Source organism: Poeciliopsis prolifica, unplaced genomic scaffold, assembly GCF_027474105.1.
Source record: "Poeciliopsis prolifica strain line A6 unplaced genomic scaffold, Auburn_PproV2 SCAFFOLD007, whole genome shotgun sequence".
NCBI lineage: Eukaryota > Metazoa > Chordata > Actinopteri > Cyprinodontiformes > Poeciliidae > Poeciliopsis > Poeciliopsis prolifica.
This window is the reverse complement of record NW_026562382.1, coordinates 14191871-14200652: the sequence shown is the minus strand read 5'-3', so window position 1 is coordinate 14200652 and position 8782 is coordinate 14191871.

Below are 8782 nucleotides of genomic sequence, written 5' to 3'. Positions count from 1 at the left end.
AATTTTCCCAGTCTACCATAAAGATTTTTCAATTAGTTACAATTCCCCATCTATAGCTGTAGATCTTCAACTTCTCCCAAATTCCTGCAGGCCTCTTGGTGACTTGCTCTGCCTAATTAATGTTCTACTTTCCTGGCTTGTTTTGGTAGGTTTGAAGTTGTCCCACACTTTTTGCATACTCGGATGGACTACCACTACACTGTTAGGATCTCTGTAGCTGTTTTATATGTCTTCCAGTTCACTGTTGTGGAATAAATTGTGTTCTCTATCACATTACATCGCCTCCAAAAATACCTGTTACACCATGGCTGTAACATGACAGAATGTGGAAAACTTGACAAGGTTAGATTTTAATTTTTTTTACAAGGTATTTGGAATTGCTCCTTCAATGGTTCATTGACAAAGAACATTTGGGGAGCTACTAGTGAATAGATCAATTCAGGTTTTATTGCTGACCCTCAAATTCAATGTTAAAGAATTTAATTTCAGTGATAAAGTTTCAGACACGGTGACCAGCAGGGTTTCAAATAAAGAGGTTAACCCAGAAAAGGAACACAATAGATGTTTAAATATTGACAGATCTTTATTCATATTGAATTAAAAATATACTTTTGACAGAATCATGTAACAAAACAAAGGGAGTATGTATTTAAATGTTCTAGCTGAGGAGAAAAGATCAATTAATAGTATCACACAAAATGTTAAAATGACAAAGTACACCCTATAAAACTTCTCCATCAGCCTAATCAGTAAATACAAAGAATTTATGACATTATAGAAAGTTCCTCCTTGCGAAGCTCATCGCTGAACAGATAAAATAAGATTCAATGAGCTTTCCCACCCCTGCATACACATTTAAATACTGAAAATTGGAAAATGATGTAGTTGCCACCAAAATCATCGAGTGCACAAGCCAGCGTACTTTCTAATCCTACCTGTACAAAAAGCTCAAAGTATTTTTCAAGAAAGACTTAAATATAAAAATCATCATGATAAATATTAACAGATTCCAAAATTTACAAAGGATGAAATTCTGATCTATAACAGAAAACAGTATCTCAGTGCTCAATATGTGTAAAACAAACGTGACCAGAAAACAGTATAAATAAACAAATTGTCTTCAAGTGTGATGCAGTACAGACATGTAATTTCATTACTCTAATCCTTAAATATCTGTTCTGCAATTTAATTTACATAATGAATCCTAGCAAACCTTGTAGCTTCAGTGACTGTAAAAAACTATGTGGCATAAATCTTCTGACATATCAACTGATTTCTAAAAATTTACTAGCAACAATAGCCCAATGAAAATTGTTATTTGTGATGATTTTGGTGGCAGTTTTCCTTCAGATAGTAGACATGGTTGAATATAGGTCTCAAATATGCTGAAAATCCAGTTTTTATATAAAAGAGGGAGTTCGGAAAAAGTGAAAAGTTCTGTTGAAGCCAGAATAGTACTTCAATGAACAATTGGCCATGTGAAAAAATGGTTGCTCATTGTTTTCTGTGAAATAACAAACCATTCTTAGGTTTGATATTGCTACACCATTCAATCAGTATTGCCCTCTTAGTTAAAAAAAAAAAAAAAAAAAAAACATGACAAAGCTAAGTAAATGTCAAAAGTGATTGAGAAGATACTTTACTATGTTTTAGGTCCTCAACATTTATATTGTAAAGTGACACTGGTGGATTAATAACATTTGTTACAAATACCATATATGAATATCCCTAGTGTTGTAACAGTATTAAGTGTACAAAATTAAAAAAGACCTCAAGAGGTCAAGTTACTGGGAAAATCTGAAGAGGAATGTAGTGGTAATGTAAAATTTATTCAAGAAAAAAAAAGGAAAGATGTCAGTCCTAAAAAAGGCAATAGCATAGGTTGAAACACAAATTTCACTTAGCTGTGCTGAAAACACAATCACAAAATCACAGGAGCATTGATGGCTGGTGTTTGACCAAATGACCCTTTGCATATATATATATATATATATATATATATATATATATATATATATATATTCACTGAATGTATATATAGCTATGTACATAAAGAAAAAAAAGTGAAAATTAGAAAACAAACTGAAAAAATGCATTGGTGTAAGGAGGAAAAAAGCAATTATGTCATCAAAAGCATGTCCAGAGCCATTTTCTATTTACAGATACACCTGCCATTTTTTCTCTTATAAAAATATCTTCTTGTTTTTGTAACAATTTTATTTTTAGTAAAATCTTTAAACAATCCATTTTGGAGCAAAAGATAAGTATTTCCAATATTACAATTGTTTTAACACCAGTTTATCAGAGTGCAGACTGTGCTTTCCTAACCACTCTCTTTTATTCTGGTTTTCACGGCACTTGACAATGCACATACTTCGTTTAACTCAGTGCCAGAATTGCACCATGAACATCACCGGTTTATTAAACCATCATTGCAGAATTTGTTTTGCCAGCTGCTTTTTGATTTAAAGATTTTTTTTGTTTAAATGCAGACAAAGAACAAATACATTTCTGCTTCTTTGACGGTGGTCTTTGTAATATGTCAACCACACATAGAATATATTTTTGCTTTAAAAAAAGTTCTAATGACATAAAAATGAAGTTATGAAGAACTCACTGTATAAAAAGATTCTATGTGACCCATTTCAGCAGTTAAAACTTCTAAGGCCTTCATTTCTAGACACAGTCGTAAATGGAAGATGAGGAGTGTCTCATATAAAAGCTTCAACAAAATATGATACAAACTAGCAAGACAACTTTTGTGTGGATAACAGAGACGGCCCGTCGTCGTATGGGGACCTGAATATAATTTTATTCGGGGTTCCTTCCATTTCCATTGCTGGACATAGCTTAGCTAATGTTTTCAACTTTCTGGATTTGATGTCTGTGTATTATATATGTAAAATTATCAAAAATAATGCAAAACTGAATCCATCTATCCATTGACTGGGGCCGCTTTTCTATGTATGAGGAGCTGGTGCTTATATCCAGAGGTCATTGAACAGAGGGCATGATACACCCAGGACATATGCCTGTCTGTCACAGAGAAAACACCAATGCAGAGACACTTACAAGAGTAATTTAGTCATTAATTAGCCTGTCATGTTTATAGTGTACGTGAGGAAGCCAAAGAAACCAGAAAGAACCTGGGCATTAAGGGGAGATCATGCAGACTCCATGTTTGAATCCCTGACCTTTTTGCCATAAGGCAACAGAGCTAGCATTTACATCACCATGCAGCCCATAACTTAATCCACATTGCTTAAATCTTAACGATGTTACATACGGCACTTGATATAGCATGTTTTTTTGAAAAATGAAATTAAATGTATTTGCTTGTTGCCATTTTCAGAAAGAAAATTATATGGTTTCAAATGTTTGGAACTTGACTTTGCTCATGGGAACCCCCTGCTGGTGCGAGGGTCCAATTAGCTGCCAAGTTTGCTTGGATTTTGTGTCTGATAGTGGCTGTAATAACAGCTTTATTATTCCAAACCATCAATATATGAGTCAGTTGTGGCAAAATCCCCTTTAAACTTAAATTTTGAATAAGCCTTTACTCACCAAATATAGAAAAGCAGTATCTACTACAGCAAGGTTTGAAAGGTCAGGGGTAATAGAAGTGGTACCAATGTCTGATCATGTATGCTCAACTTAAACTTTGTAATAAGAGGCATATTTAAATTACATTAGAACAAATGAATTGTGTTACTTACACTTTTAAACTGCTGATGCTAAACCTGGTTTCTGTGCCTGTTAGAAGTCAAATAAGTGTTTGGGTGGAAACTTGACAAAACACTACGGAAGTTGGATGTTGAGAAAACCTTCTTCGACAGTGTTCACATTTCCCAAAGGCAAAAATTTAGCAATAAACTGTTGCAGGTTTATGAGGAACACCTAAAGATATCTATTACAATATATAGTACTTTTTTCAGTAAAGATCTTTGGGTATGGACTTGAGTTGCTATAAACGACAAAATGTAACAGCCATGCAGTATTTCCAACAAAAATGATGCAGGTGGATACTCAAAATTTAGAAGACCCTGAAGTGCAAATGGGAGGGGAAACAATACAAAACCCCCTACAAACATGTAGATAAATGCTATTAAAATATGCTCAACACTGACACAGACCAACAAACAGGAAAACATATTTTAAATAAATAAAACGGTCATCATATACTTCATGTTGTCAATAAGTAAGTTATTAGCCATTTAAAGATGTTCATAAGGCCCTGTGAGTGACTAATTTAACCACAATGACCATATTTTTGTATTTACTCCACTGAATTCTGATTTTTAGTATTTTCTGTCTTCTGCAGCCCAGTGTTATATACACATAAATACATATGATTTAACAGTCACTTCTGAAGAGACACAAACAGTGGCATTTTAACTTCACTAGTTTCATTGCAGTCACACCTCCTACTCTCCTGGCTTTTGTAATACTGATGCATTGGCTGGGTACATTTCTTGAATGCCAATGCTCTAGTTTTAACCTCGCAGCAAGATTACAACCAATTGCCTGTTGTCCAGGGCTTCTCAGCTGGTGCACTGAGTGAGTTGTTGGGTAACATGATTTCCCCATAGAACAACAAGGAGAAAGTAGATAAATTAGCATTCAAAAAGCTAAAAGCCCCTGCGATGGCTGCCAGCTGAGAGCGCCAGCAGCTTTTCTGTTTCATAGATTGGGTTTATTTTTCTCAAGAGAATCATTTCTATCCCTAATGGTGACTCTTTACTGCTCTTATTGCTCTTACATCCACGGTCATACAGTGGTCTACAAGCTCTGCTACGAATGCCTCATAGATGATAAGCTTACAAAATTGATTTTCAACACAGAGAGGATATTGCTACACAACTCATTTATACAATAATTTAGGCAAAGATGATTGTTTATATAAAGCAAGCAGAATAATCATAACCTAGGAAAAAAATATTAGCATATAAAGAACAGATCAATAGGTTAGTATCAGAGTAGAGTAGCAATATGTTAATTAATGCTTTGAAATTCACAATGTCATCAGGTTGCAGAAGTCAACAAAAATGTATTCATCTAGTGGGGTATTATGGCACCAATCTATCTTCCAATATACTTTTATTTCAATTGGTTTAACATCCTTTCATGATCTGGCAATGTGTCTCAGCTGGAGCTCAAATGGATGATTATTGTTCCCCATAAAACCTAAGAGGCAAAGAAAATATTCTGCCAGGGAAACATCTGTGCTTGGTACAGTAGTAAATCACCCTTGCTGCTTATATGAATCTTTAATATAGAGGCACAGGTTGTGTAAGAGTGCTTGTACATTGTTGTATAGCAATCAGGCTCGTCTATATGGTTACACACATCTTTTCTTAAATGGGACAAGCTATTTAGTAAAGTATACTTTTTCTTCAAAACATTCTAAATTGAAACTTGTCAAGTCCCAGTAGCCATTTTTAATCCTCAGAGTTTGCCAGTGATTACCAAAACATCACTATCTACAGACTATAAGATCGGTGTCATTTCACCTCCATTTAATAACTATGCACTGAAATTGTATACCTTACTATTTCAGTTTCTTTTTGTGACTATAATTTCCTTTTTATTCTTGTGTATGCAGACCGTAGATACATATATTTTTTCACTGTACTTCCAGTTTTAATAATGGTTTAGATGGTTCTCAACCCAGTTTTAGTAGTTTCTGCAATCTCCTTTGTTTTCTTTGCTTAATGCCAATAATTTGACTGTTTTCAAATAAACTAACACCCTTTGTATGACCACAAAATGTATCTTTGAATATTTTGTTGCCAGCTGGAAGGCACGTGTCTATGAAGTAACTATCCAAAGGGACACTCATCCCTACTTGCTCAGTTAAATTCAGTTGGCACAATTTTTTGGGGTCAGGTAGTATATTACAACACAAAAGCAACACAAAGTAATCATAAGTGGCTGTTTGCTGTTAGAAATTATTAACTGGAATCATATATCTACATTGCCTTTCTAGGTTGACTTTATTATATATAAGCGTCAAAGCAGCTGTAAAATCTCCCCAAACTTGCTCAGTATAAAATGTGAATTGGCAGCAATGCACTATTTCAAATTCAAAAAGTCAGGTACAAAATGTTGTATAATGCAAGGGTTCAAAATGGCAAAAGGGAAAATGTCCACTGAATTGGCTTAGAAAGAAGCAAAATAATTTTATTATCATTCAATCAAATTGTGGAATTAGAATAAATGCATTTGTCTTGCAAATGTGCTCGCATTCATGGGTTCAGCAATAGGTCACATAATAAAGTGTAGTTCTCACTTGGGATGTCCCAATTGCAAGACTAGAGCCTTGGGTGGGCTCTAGTCCGGATCACAGCTATGAATCATCATAAGGAGTCACAAAAACTCAAGCTGTTGGTAGTCTGTCTTTTGTTTTAACAGGTACACTCTCAACAAGATAGATGGCCTCACTTTTGCAGATATTTTATTAGATCTTGCATTAATCTGCATGGCTTGAAAAACTGTAATATATCTTATACATAGGTTTTTGTTCCCCTCAATTTTGTTTTTGTCGCTCAGAATCTGATTAATTTAAGACATGTGACAAGTCTTGGAGTCTCTGTGGCATATATCCTTCTCTTCATATTGTGCTTAGATATTGATAGACAGCTTTTGTAAAAATACCAGACATTAAGTTTATATAACTTTAAAATAAACTCATAAGTTTTAAACCAGTTTTAGAAAGTATTTAGATCATGAACGGTATAGATTTAACTCTAATCATTATAAAAATAAAATGTGTGAAGTTTAAACTCAACTAAATAATTAAATAATTTTAAAAACTACTTATATATATATATATATATATATATATATATATATATATATATATATATATATATATATTTGGTCTTGAAAACAAGACCAAATGCCTTACTACATCTTTCTAGCTCTTCCTTTTTATAGACAAGAGCACAATCCCATGTTAACTGCCTGACCAGTCAAAGAGTACTTGAAATATATCCAGTTCAAATTAATAAACTTTGTATTTATGTGTACTGAAAAGATTTACTTGCTGTTTACAGCGTGATGTCCATTTGCTAATGTCTATTAGGTGAATGAAAATGTGCTGTTAAGAAAATGTGCATTCCAAAGTTGATTATGTAGTAAATACAACAAAAGCTAAAATATGAGCAAATGCGTTTAATAAAGAATAATAATAATTGGTAGAAAAGGGTTTCTGTTTTGGTGGAGTGACCCTACACTAAGAAAGCTCAGCCTTCCACCCACATTACAAAAAGTGCAACATTGGAAATCAAATAATTTATTTAATACAGTGAAATAAACAGCTAAGTTTTCAAGATATTTCCCTGATTGAAATTAAAATTTTCACTAATTTTTAAATAACATTACTATACCTCAAAAGTGCTAAAACTTAATTAGCAAAATGCTGATGAAATGAAAATACTAGCAATGCTAAATTATACTTGCATCATATAAAAACATATACAGAATTTGACTTCAGAGCAACAATAACAGTTATTTAGCTATGAAGAACATTAAGCACATTTTAATTAACAACTGTGCCAAAAAAGGCTTCATAGACTTTAAGATAATAAATATTACTGGTCTCGATCAGAATTTTATGTGGCATCCAGCAATATGATTACAGAAAGTCTGTTGTGAGTAATAAAAAATAAACTCCAAACTGACGTCTTTCACTGTCAATGTAAAAAAAGAAAACAAAGTTCACTCTTGAGTAGACTGTGATCCCAAGTTCATTTCAGAGTTTCTGAACACACAGTGGTGCAAAAACCTGCTCTAGTTAATGTACTCTCTGTATAGTAATGACGTGTAATTGGTTAATTATTGCAGTGCTTAAGAGAAATATTCACATGCATTTTTGGTTGTTGACTATTCAGGGTTTTTCCAACTTTGTCATTGAAATAAGGAACATAAAAAAAACTCGGTGGTTTAAGAAACAAAAACTAGCCTAGTAAATATTTTACTAATATATCAGAGTTAATAACTTCCCCAAAATCTATCTTTTTGTCTCCTATTAAAGTAATCATTCATGTATGTCACCAAACAAACACTGATTTGGTTGGTTTGAGGCCCTATTTGCTGGATATATTTGGATAATAAAGAGAAAACATAACGTAAAATAACACAAGGAAATAAAGGGCTGTTTTCTGAACAATCCCTCTTTTAAAATCCCTTAATAGCTGGCATATCTGATCACAAATCATTGCTACACTATTTGTGATATCTTGTTAAAGTGTTTCTTCTGTTTTTGACAAAACCCACGTCTAGGCAAACTGTGTGATTCAATCAACACCAATGTAAAAGTTATGTCATGCCGGTAGGTAACATTCTGTAGACAAACTCCAAAAGCAGAGCTAGGCTAATACTTCTCCCCAACTATTATGGAATGGGATGATGACATCACACAGGAGCATACCTTGAAAACCTGGAAGGTACTCATTACTATGCTGAAGAAATTACATTTACATTACCCTACAAGCTTTTCACCAAAGCCTGAAGTTTGAACAGTTTGTCTCCTACAAATAATTTGACAGTCATCTAAATTTGAAATAAGACAAAGATAAATTCCATCCATGAGTTATGCAAGTTACTTATCTTAGTTCTAATGTGCGTAAATATGTGCTCTTTAACCAAAGATGACATATACACCAGTGACTGCCTTTCATATTGTTTGTTTTGAGACAAATGGTACAATTTAAAGAGATTCAGCAGAAATTTACGTATGCAAGAAAAATCCAAACACTCTTTTTCCATAAGCTTGTATTTG